At 46.5% G+C, this 8,989-nt stretch overlaps 1 pseudogene; it reads right to left on the minus strand.

Annotated features, from left to right (window-relative positions):
• Positions 1-6,573: 6,573 nt before the first annotated feature.
• LOC147974797 (uncharacterized) lies at positions 6,574-8,561 on the minus strand (annotated as a pseudogene).
• Positions 8,562-8,989: the final 428 nt, after the last annotated feature.

Consider the following 8,989-nt stretch of genomic DNA (forward strand, 5'->3'; position numbering starts at 1 on the left):
CTCGCAGTACTGGATGAGAAAATGAACGAACGTGTTCTGTGCGTTGCTACTTTGTACTAGGTTCTTTGGCTTGTTTGTCTTACTGAAATTCGGTGGCGTTTACCGAATTTGGGCAAAGAATCTGGCCTTCTCCTCTCTATCTGCTTTTGCACAAATACGTGTCCCTGAGGAGAGTGGGAGCTTGTTTTCTTGCTTGTTCACCGTGGTCGCAGCAATGTAGAATGCCTCGACAGGGAACTTATCCGGTGCATCCGGCCTTGTGGTGCTATCGGTGCACTGGACGCCCAAAGGTCATACTATAATTGTTAAGAAAATCTGAAAATAATTTATCATGTACTCATAACAAATATCAATCACAAAAATAAATTTAAACCACAACTTTGGAAACAACAATATCAAATCTACCACGGATTGTGTTAATGAGTCAAAGTTATGGCCCGATCTAAAATGGGTAATCCCTCCGTTCTCAAAAGGACGGCATATAATTTTTGCCTTAAGTCAAGTGGTACAAAGTTTGACCAATTTTCTAAGAAAAATTATCAACAACTATAATATCAAATCAGAACTCAATCAGCTCGGGTTTTTTAGGATCCCTTTTATTTTGGCCAAAGTTTGACCATGAATTTAACTAATAAAATGTAAACTAAGTACAGTGGATAACCTCTTTCAAATAAAAAAATCAATAACATAGTCTATGTAGCATATAATTCATTTTTTATTTAAATAAGTAGTCAAAGTTGGACCCCAAAAAATAAGACAGACTAATAAACCCGGACGATGGGAGTATCGTTAAACGCATAATAAAATATAATTTATATTATACATATTTAGTATTATAGTTGTTGGTAGTTTTTCCTACAAATTTGATCAAGCTTTACACCATTTGACTTGAGCAAAAAATTATAAGCTTCCATTTTCAGAACAAAGGGAGTACTATTCATAACATTATTCAATTATTATTCTTTGTAAGTATGTAGATTTGTAGGTCTAATTTAAATCAAATTGGGTGACATAGTAGAGAAATGTTTTATGTATGTGGAAAACTAATCAGATTTCGAAATGCGTGTAGGGTGTATTTTGGGTGATAGGTGCATCAGTAGCACCACAAGTAGGTGCGCCAGATATCCCCCTTCCCCCCCCCCCCCTCAATCGACCTGCATGTTCTCGCTGCTCCCCAAACTCCTATCCTCCATTACAGACGCCAGAAGCATCGCTCTCTTTAAGGCCTCCGATACCACCTCCTCCAACACCGCGCGATGCCTTTAAATGTGGAGGCATGTCATGGTTCTCCCCGTGCTCTAGGGAGAACAATGTTTCTTTGCACAAAGAAATCAGATCTATTATTAAAGTTCATCAGAAGTACAAAGTACCCCAGACATAATAAAACTTACATCAAGGTCCCTAGACCACTATCGCAGCTAGAACGAATCGTCGACACCCCGTTGTCGCCATTCTCATACCAGAGTCGGCCTAACCTTGTCGACGACAACTGGGAAGTCTTCGTGCATGTGCCCTAAGGACCAGTGCCACCGAGTCGCAGTCGTCACTGTTGAGCCCCTAAGTCGATATGAAGAACCTTTGACAAAGTTTTGCCATTGCATTCATGCGAAAAGAAACCCTAACCTCGCCACCCGAGGGAGCTGGCAGGAATCTACACTAGAGTCGGTCTAATCTATCCCGAAGGACGAATTCGAAGAGGATACGAGCATGGAAGATTGATTCAAAGAAGAACCGCCAACATCCGTCCGAGCACCAGCGCAACAAGGACTAAAACCCTAAGAGCATCTACAGCCAAACTTTGCAAATCCGGCCCCTCAAACGCCTGTAGACGCGACCGGGCGTGTCCGCGAATAGTGACTGGTCACGCCTCAAATTAGCAACTATGCATCTGCCTCTCTCATATTTCATCCCCCTAGATCCATACAAAGCATGCAAAGAAATCCTACGTACTAACCTAGCTACTCTTCGTCATCGGAAATGTCCACGACGACGGCGGCGCCCGGGTAGGAGGCCTCCGACGCATCCTCCTCCTGCTCGACCTCATCCATGTAGGCGAGCATCTCCGCCTCCTCCATGGCCTGTTGCGCCTCCATCTCCTACCGGCGACGCCGTCTGTCCTTCACAGCCGACTTCGACCTGAGGGAATCGAGGATGGCCTGCTGCTCCGCCTGCATATCTGCATCACCAGCGTCCCCCACATCCTCCTTCCCTGGCTCATCCTCCTCCTCATCCTCCTCCTTGTCCTCCTCCTCGTCCTCCTCCTCCTCCGGATCCACTGCATCCAGAGGTAGCCCCACGGCGATCTGGGCTTCACGCCTAGCACGGATCTACTCAAGGAGCTCGAGCCAGCACTACAATGTCAGAAATGGCTCGCTCCTCACCCGGCGGCGTGGGAGCATGGCTACTAGGCGGGCGGGTGGAGTGGAAACTGGCGGCAGCGGCGGAGAGGAGGAGGAAAATGTGGATGGATGGTAGGGTTTCGGTGCCACCGGTCGACTTAAATAGCCGGGCTAGCTAGGCACGACACGACCCGCCGGAGATGCGCCACGCGGCACCACCGGTTCGACGGAGGAGACGAGCTTCGGACCGCCGGGTTTCACGGCGTTTTCGGCTGGGACCCCTTCGCTAGTCTGACATGGCGGGCGTGCCCAGGCCTCCCCATATCCGCCCCATATTTGGGCTGGATATAAGGGGTGCCGGTCAGCCCGGCTGTTTCGAGGCGTCCGTCTGGGTCAAAAAATTGTGACTGGTTAGTGACCAGGCGGCCCGCCCGAACGTTTTGAGGTGTCCGTCTTGGTCAAAAAATCATGACTGGTCAGTGACCAGGCGCCCCGCCCGAACGTTTGAGGAGGGTTTGGGATGCCCGACTGTAGATGCTCTAACCTATCTACTAGTCGGAGTTGAGGCACCGCCATTGGTCACCGAACAGTGGACGGGGGGAGGTGAATTCACATGCTCACCGACATAGATCGAGGGAAGGAAGGCTTTACCCTAGTCTTCTTGCTAGGGGGAAAGAAAGTTGTGGACTCCTTAGCCGTGTAACTATGTTTGGTTTGAGTCTAGGATTGGCCTGCCAAAGTTTTGGCAAAGGTTTTTTCTATCTCATGCTCACGAGTTGGCAAATATAGTGGAAAAAAATTCAACTAAGGTGGACAGAAATACATGGCATGCCACAGGATTGGGCACGCCTCTTCTCGGTGAGCTTCCCCTTCCTTTACGTTCCTTCAGTGACTTTTCCCATTGTTAGCATGAGGCTGGCCATAATGAGGGTGACATAACTAGTACTCCCTCCGTTTTTTATTTACTCTGCATATTAGAGTTGACTGAAGTCAAACTTCGAAAAGTTTGACCAAGTTTATAGAAAACAATATAGACATTTATCATAATAAATATATACGATGTGAAAGTACATTTAATAATAAATCTAATGTTATTGATTTGTTATTGTATATCTTAATATTTTTGTATATAAACTTGGTCAAAGTTTGTAAAGCTTGACTTTGACGAAAGCTAATATGCGAACTAAATAAAAACGGAGGGAGTATCATGTATTTGGAACTCGCAAACATGCTTATGTGGCAGGCAATTAAAAAAGAAAGAGAAGATTATAGTAACATAAGTAGATACCTTCGTCCGGGTTTATTGGGCCTCTTAGCAAAGTAACCTTGTCCCATTTTTGTAAGGCCCCAAAACTTTCCCAGTAAATTTCCCTCGATTCTCTCTTATGCATGCGCGCATGATTGGGCCAAATCCTATTTGGCGCCTTAAGCGCCTGATTTAGTTGTTCCTGCAATTGGGCGCACACCCCCGCTTCCTTCCTTCGCTACTAAAATGCCGGCCCACCTTACCTTTCGTACTATATGTTTTCATAGCCGCAAAAGAGTATGCTTGAGGGAGAATCGAAGCAGTGACCTCCTGCATAGAGGGGGGCCACGACAACCAACGCGCCACCAAACCCACTGCGACATCACACATCGTTTCTTTCCTTTCTTGTCTCCCCTTTCATTTCTCCATTTCCCTTTTCCCTTTTTTAAAATTCGAGAAAATTTCTTTCTTCATGTTTTTTTTTCTGCAAATGGATGAACTTTTTTTCAAATTCGATTAACTCTTTTTATATTTGATGAACTTTTTTCAAATTCGATGAACTTTTTTTCATATTCAATGAACTTTTTTTCAAATTCGATGATCTTTTTTTCATATTCAATGAACTTTTTTCAAAATCGATGAACTTTTTTTCAAATCGATAAACTTTTCTTTGAGTTCGATGAACTTTTTTCAAGTTCGATAAACTTTTTTCAAATTCGATGAACTTTTTTCGTATTCAATGAACTTTTTTCAAAATTAATGATTTTTTTTCAAATTCAACGAACTTTTTCAAATTTGGTGAACTTTTTTTCAAATTCGATAAACTTTTTTTTGAATTCAATGAACTTTTTTCATATTCGATGAACTTTTTTCAAATTCGATGAACATTTTCCTAAGAACAAGAGTATGTACTGTAGCAACCCGGTTTGGTTTTTTCTAAGAAAATCATGACATAATGTAGCAATTTTTGGGAAAAGAAAAAAAACAAACGAGCGTGCGTGAGCCAGCGATCGAGAGTGGGCGGCTAGCGAGCGAGCGGGAGCCAGCGCGAGCCAGCACGCGTTGCTGGGCCAGGCCCATGCAAACGACGCAGTGGGCGCTGCGTTCGCTAGCAGGCGCTGAAGGCGCCAAGGAGGAGCTCTCCAGGATTGGTTAAGCAGCCGCATCATTAGCTGCATGCACTACGCAATAACTGCTCAGCTAGTGCTAAATGTGGGCGTTATTGGCCAAGTGAAAAAGGGAAGCGGGCCAGCAGCTGCATGCCGTATATTGAGCTACTCTGGTTGGCCATTGGCATCCTCGGGACAATGCATTCTTAGCATTAAATCACCGATCATCTGTATTAACTTTTTTCTTTGGTACATGAGTTTTTGCGCCTAATAAACCCGGACGGAGGGAATATGTGTCATGCATGACAATAAATGAGACCACTTATGATACTAAGGGTCTGTTTGGTTCCAATAAGTCACCTGACTTATAAGTCAGGTGACTTAAAACCAATGACTTATAAGTCACGCCTGTTTGGTTGTCACTTATAAGTCACCTAACCATACATTTTCACCTTGTTTTTTTAATGTAAAGGTGATGGGACCCACGCAAAAGGAGGTGACTTATAAGTTTTAAGTTGGGATGAAGCAACTTATGACTTATAAGTTGGGTGACTTATAAGTTGGATCTGTTTGGCAAAATAAGTCACTTCTTTTTCATTTTTTGACTTATAAGTTGGTGACTTATTTGAAACCAAACAGGACCTAATCTACTCCCTCCATTTCCTTATACAAGGCCACAATGGAAAATACAAATTGCATCAATACAAGGCCACCAACACAAAACAAGGCAAAAATTAATGAGGGCTCCTCGTACAAGCAAACCTGCATGCATGCAACGATAAAGACGCTAGCTACTTCCTACCTCCCCTCCGTTCCCTATTCATTGCTTGCGTCTCCTCATCTCCTTCTCTCCTTCTTCCTCCCTCGTCCATCCCATCATCTTCTTCTTCTCTATGGCTAGTGGAGGCAGCGGCAGCCGAGGCTGGGCTACAGGTGTCGATGGCAGCAAGTCGGATGGAGGTGGTAGCTCGGTTTCAAGCAGCGGCGGACGCTGGGCTGCAGGCCACGACGACTCTGTTTCAAGCGGCGGTGGGCGCTTGGCCGCAGGCCGCGGCGGCTACATTTCAAGCGGCGTCGGCCGCTGGGCGGGAAGCAACGGCCGCAGCTATGTTTCAAGCATCGGAGATGGCAGAGCTGCAGGCAGCGACATGGCAGCCGCAGTTGCGGTCTGCCACGACGGACTCGACTTCATCACCGGTCTTGTCGACTCCGACACGGAGACAGAAGACCAGCAGCTAGGCGCCGTCGACGTACATGTTGCAGACTTCACCGTCGAGGGCACGGTACAGTTGCCGGAGAAGATGCCGACATGGAGCATGAGATCTCTGAATGCGTTAGGAAGGTGGCTTCACGTAGAGAAGGAGACCGAACATGCACAGGTGCTGCTCGTCTACAAGGAGGACGACCTTGATACCGATGAGGAGGAAGAAGGTGTCTTCATTGACGACGTAACAGAGATGTATCCACCCCAACAAGTGGTACATATTCCTGATTCCGAAAACTACAACCGGCAAAGTGAGTACGTACCCGATACATTTGATCCGGATACGGTAGTGCCAGATTCCATTGATATTGAACTAGTAGATGAGAAGTAGTCTGGTGTTTTCATGTGTCTTCGATCATTGTTTTGTCAAGTTTGAAGTGTGATTCCATTGTTGGATTATGAACGTTGCTAGCAAGTGTTGTTTAAGTGTGATTAGTTTGTCTTTCATTGCCTTTTTGTTCTTATGATTCATGAACAGTGCTACTCTTGCTTAAGCTCGATGAGTAAGTGTGACAATGGAGTATACAAAACAAGTTGAATCTGAATGATAAAAAACATGCATCATTAAGGCATAGATGTTTCCATTACAAAAGGGTTACGTTGATACAACACCATCTACGAACTGAGAAATTCTTCAGCAGCTAAGATATACGACGGCTCACACTTAAGCCTAATCGGTAGACGGCCTTCCCTCTCGAGCAAATTTTTCTTAATGTGAGGAACAACATAGTGAATTGAACCCTTAAGCCTGAGTGTCTCGCGCATGCAAGCTTGATGACTTAGCCAAATCCGATTCATCCGTTGAACAGGATACTGAACAAAAGATTCCTCCACTTTATCCAATATTTCCTGGATATTTTTTGGCATATTTTTGTGAAACATGGCATGAATAGACGCAAAGTAGCCAAGATCTAAAATGTTTTCATCCGGAGAATTAGGTGCGTGACATACAATCCTAATGTCCCAACCACCCGCCTGCGCCGCCTCTAAGACTTCCTTGTCATTCACCGAAACATGAGTTTTGGCATTGTCCTGCTGGATATATATGGGACGATGACGGTCCTCAGCAGGCCACTTTGCCTTTATTGCAGGAATTACTCTCGTGATGAGGAACGTGCGACTAACTTCCTTGTTCACAACTGGAATCGGCTTGAGCTCCAAAGTCCCACGTTTTCTGTTCTTGCTCTTCTTCAAGGTAGCTTTCTTCTCAACAAATGCCCACACACCTATCTTGCCATCAAAAGTGCAATTTCCAGCAGCATCAAACCTCGGTCTCGCAACGGCGCACAAGAACATCACTTTCTTTATGTAGTTCTTGTTCCTCAAGCTTCTCTTCGGATTTGGTTCTGTGGGGCCCAAGTAAAATTTCTGCTTTTCTTCGTGCGGTAGAACCACTTTTCATCTATATGAACTTGATCATATCCTGCCTTGAACATGGGATTTTCTGGACAACTCTCGGGCACCAGCTGGGAAAGGCAGTACCATACACGTTCCTTCATGTTTTCATGTGTTAAGTCAGGCTTAAGGGCATTTGAGTGACGCCTGATCTTCTTTTCCTTCAACCGCTTGAAAACAGTGGTGCTCTTCATATGCATTGACGCCAAAAGATCACATATAGTTGTCCGTTCATCTAAGGGTATTGCCTCCATCACGGCAATGTCTATCTCAACCCTTTTTTCGTCCACAATTTTTTGCCTTCTTGTTGATCACAGAGTTGACTCCATGAAGAGTTCGGCCTGTATTCCATATGCGCCTAAGACTCCTCGGCGAAACATGCAAGAGTTGTGCCAATCTTTTGGGAAGACCACGCTTCAACCTACCATTACCATTTGCCGCCAAAATCTGTGAATATATGTTGCGCTTGCAATCATCGGAATACCATGTCCTCCTTACAATGTTTCCAAAACGATCTGCACACAAATGGTCATAGTATTTAGTTCATTGCTTACCGTTGAACTTTAGAACTACTGTTTCATACTCACATCCGTTTTGTCACTTGTTGTGCATGAGTAACTAGGCTAATCATCATCTAACTACAGACTATGTACTCCCTAAACATCAGAGAGAGAGTGAAATAATGCAACCTCTATCATGGCAATCTTAACGAGTACGCATGCAAAACCGAAGCTAACACATAAATGGAGCTAAAAACTTACTGAGATCAATGCCCTTGCTGTTCATGACGTCAACCGTTTCTTCCCCGTTGCCGGCCGTGCTCGACGAACCACCCGCACCGGAGGTGTCACCCCCGTGCCAGAACTGCTGCCCGCACTGTCCGTGTCGTCGGACCTTGCCGTGGGATAAATCCACATAGCATCTCCAATGCCCCACCGTTCTTTGGACGGCACGCCCGAAACCATCACGACCCATGACGACGCCGCGGCCTCGACCAGTAAGTCCAAGACTGCCGGCACCGCGTCCACTGCTGGCCTGCTCGAAGCCGCCGTGCCCGCGACCGCTGCGGGCCTGCTCGAAGCCGCCGTGCCCGCGGCCGGCCAAACCGAGACGCCCGCCGTTTCTTCCACCGCCTCGTCCAGTATAGCTCGACGAAGATTGTGCATCGAAGCCGCCTCGTCCGCGGCTAACCAGCCCGAGGGCGGCATGCCCACGTCCGCCCAGTGCGGCGTTGGACGAGGTCTGGCCGGCGCGCCAGCCTTTGGCGATCACGCAACCGACGAGGCCGAGCCTCCCACGTCCGCCGGCTCCACGGCCTGCTGCACCACTTGAACCTCCGCCACCGCCACCATGGACGTCATCTTCAACCTCCTCTACACGGACGTTCAAGTCAGGAAACATGCTTTGGTGTACAGCTGGTCTACAACTTGATGCGCTTTCGTATGAAAAGTGGCCGAGTATAAATAGACAGACTAGTGTTGGCGCCCACGAATGTTTGAAGGAAATGGCGCCGGCGAGTTTTTGCAAAAAAATGGCGCGGGCGCAACGCGCGCAGCCGTTCTAATTCATCAGTTTTTTGGAGGCCCAATGCATGCTCGACATGCTGGCTTGCATGGCTGCATGCAGCGCGCGAAAG

The sequence above is a fragment of the Triticum urartu genome, chromosome 4A (genome assembly GCF_056163025.1).
Source record: "Triticum urartu cultivar PI428250 chromosome 4A, HENAU_Tu73, whole genome shotgun sequence".
Taxonomy (NCBI): Eukaryota; Viridiplantae; Streptophyta; class Magnoliopsida; order Poales; family Poaceae; genus Triticum; species Triticum urartu.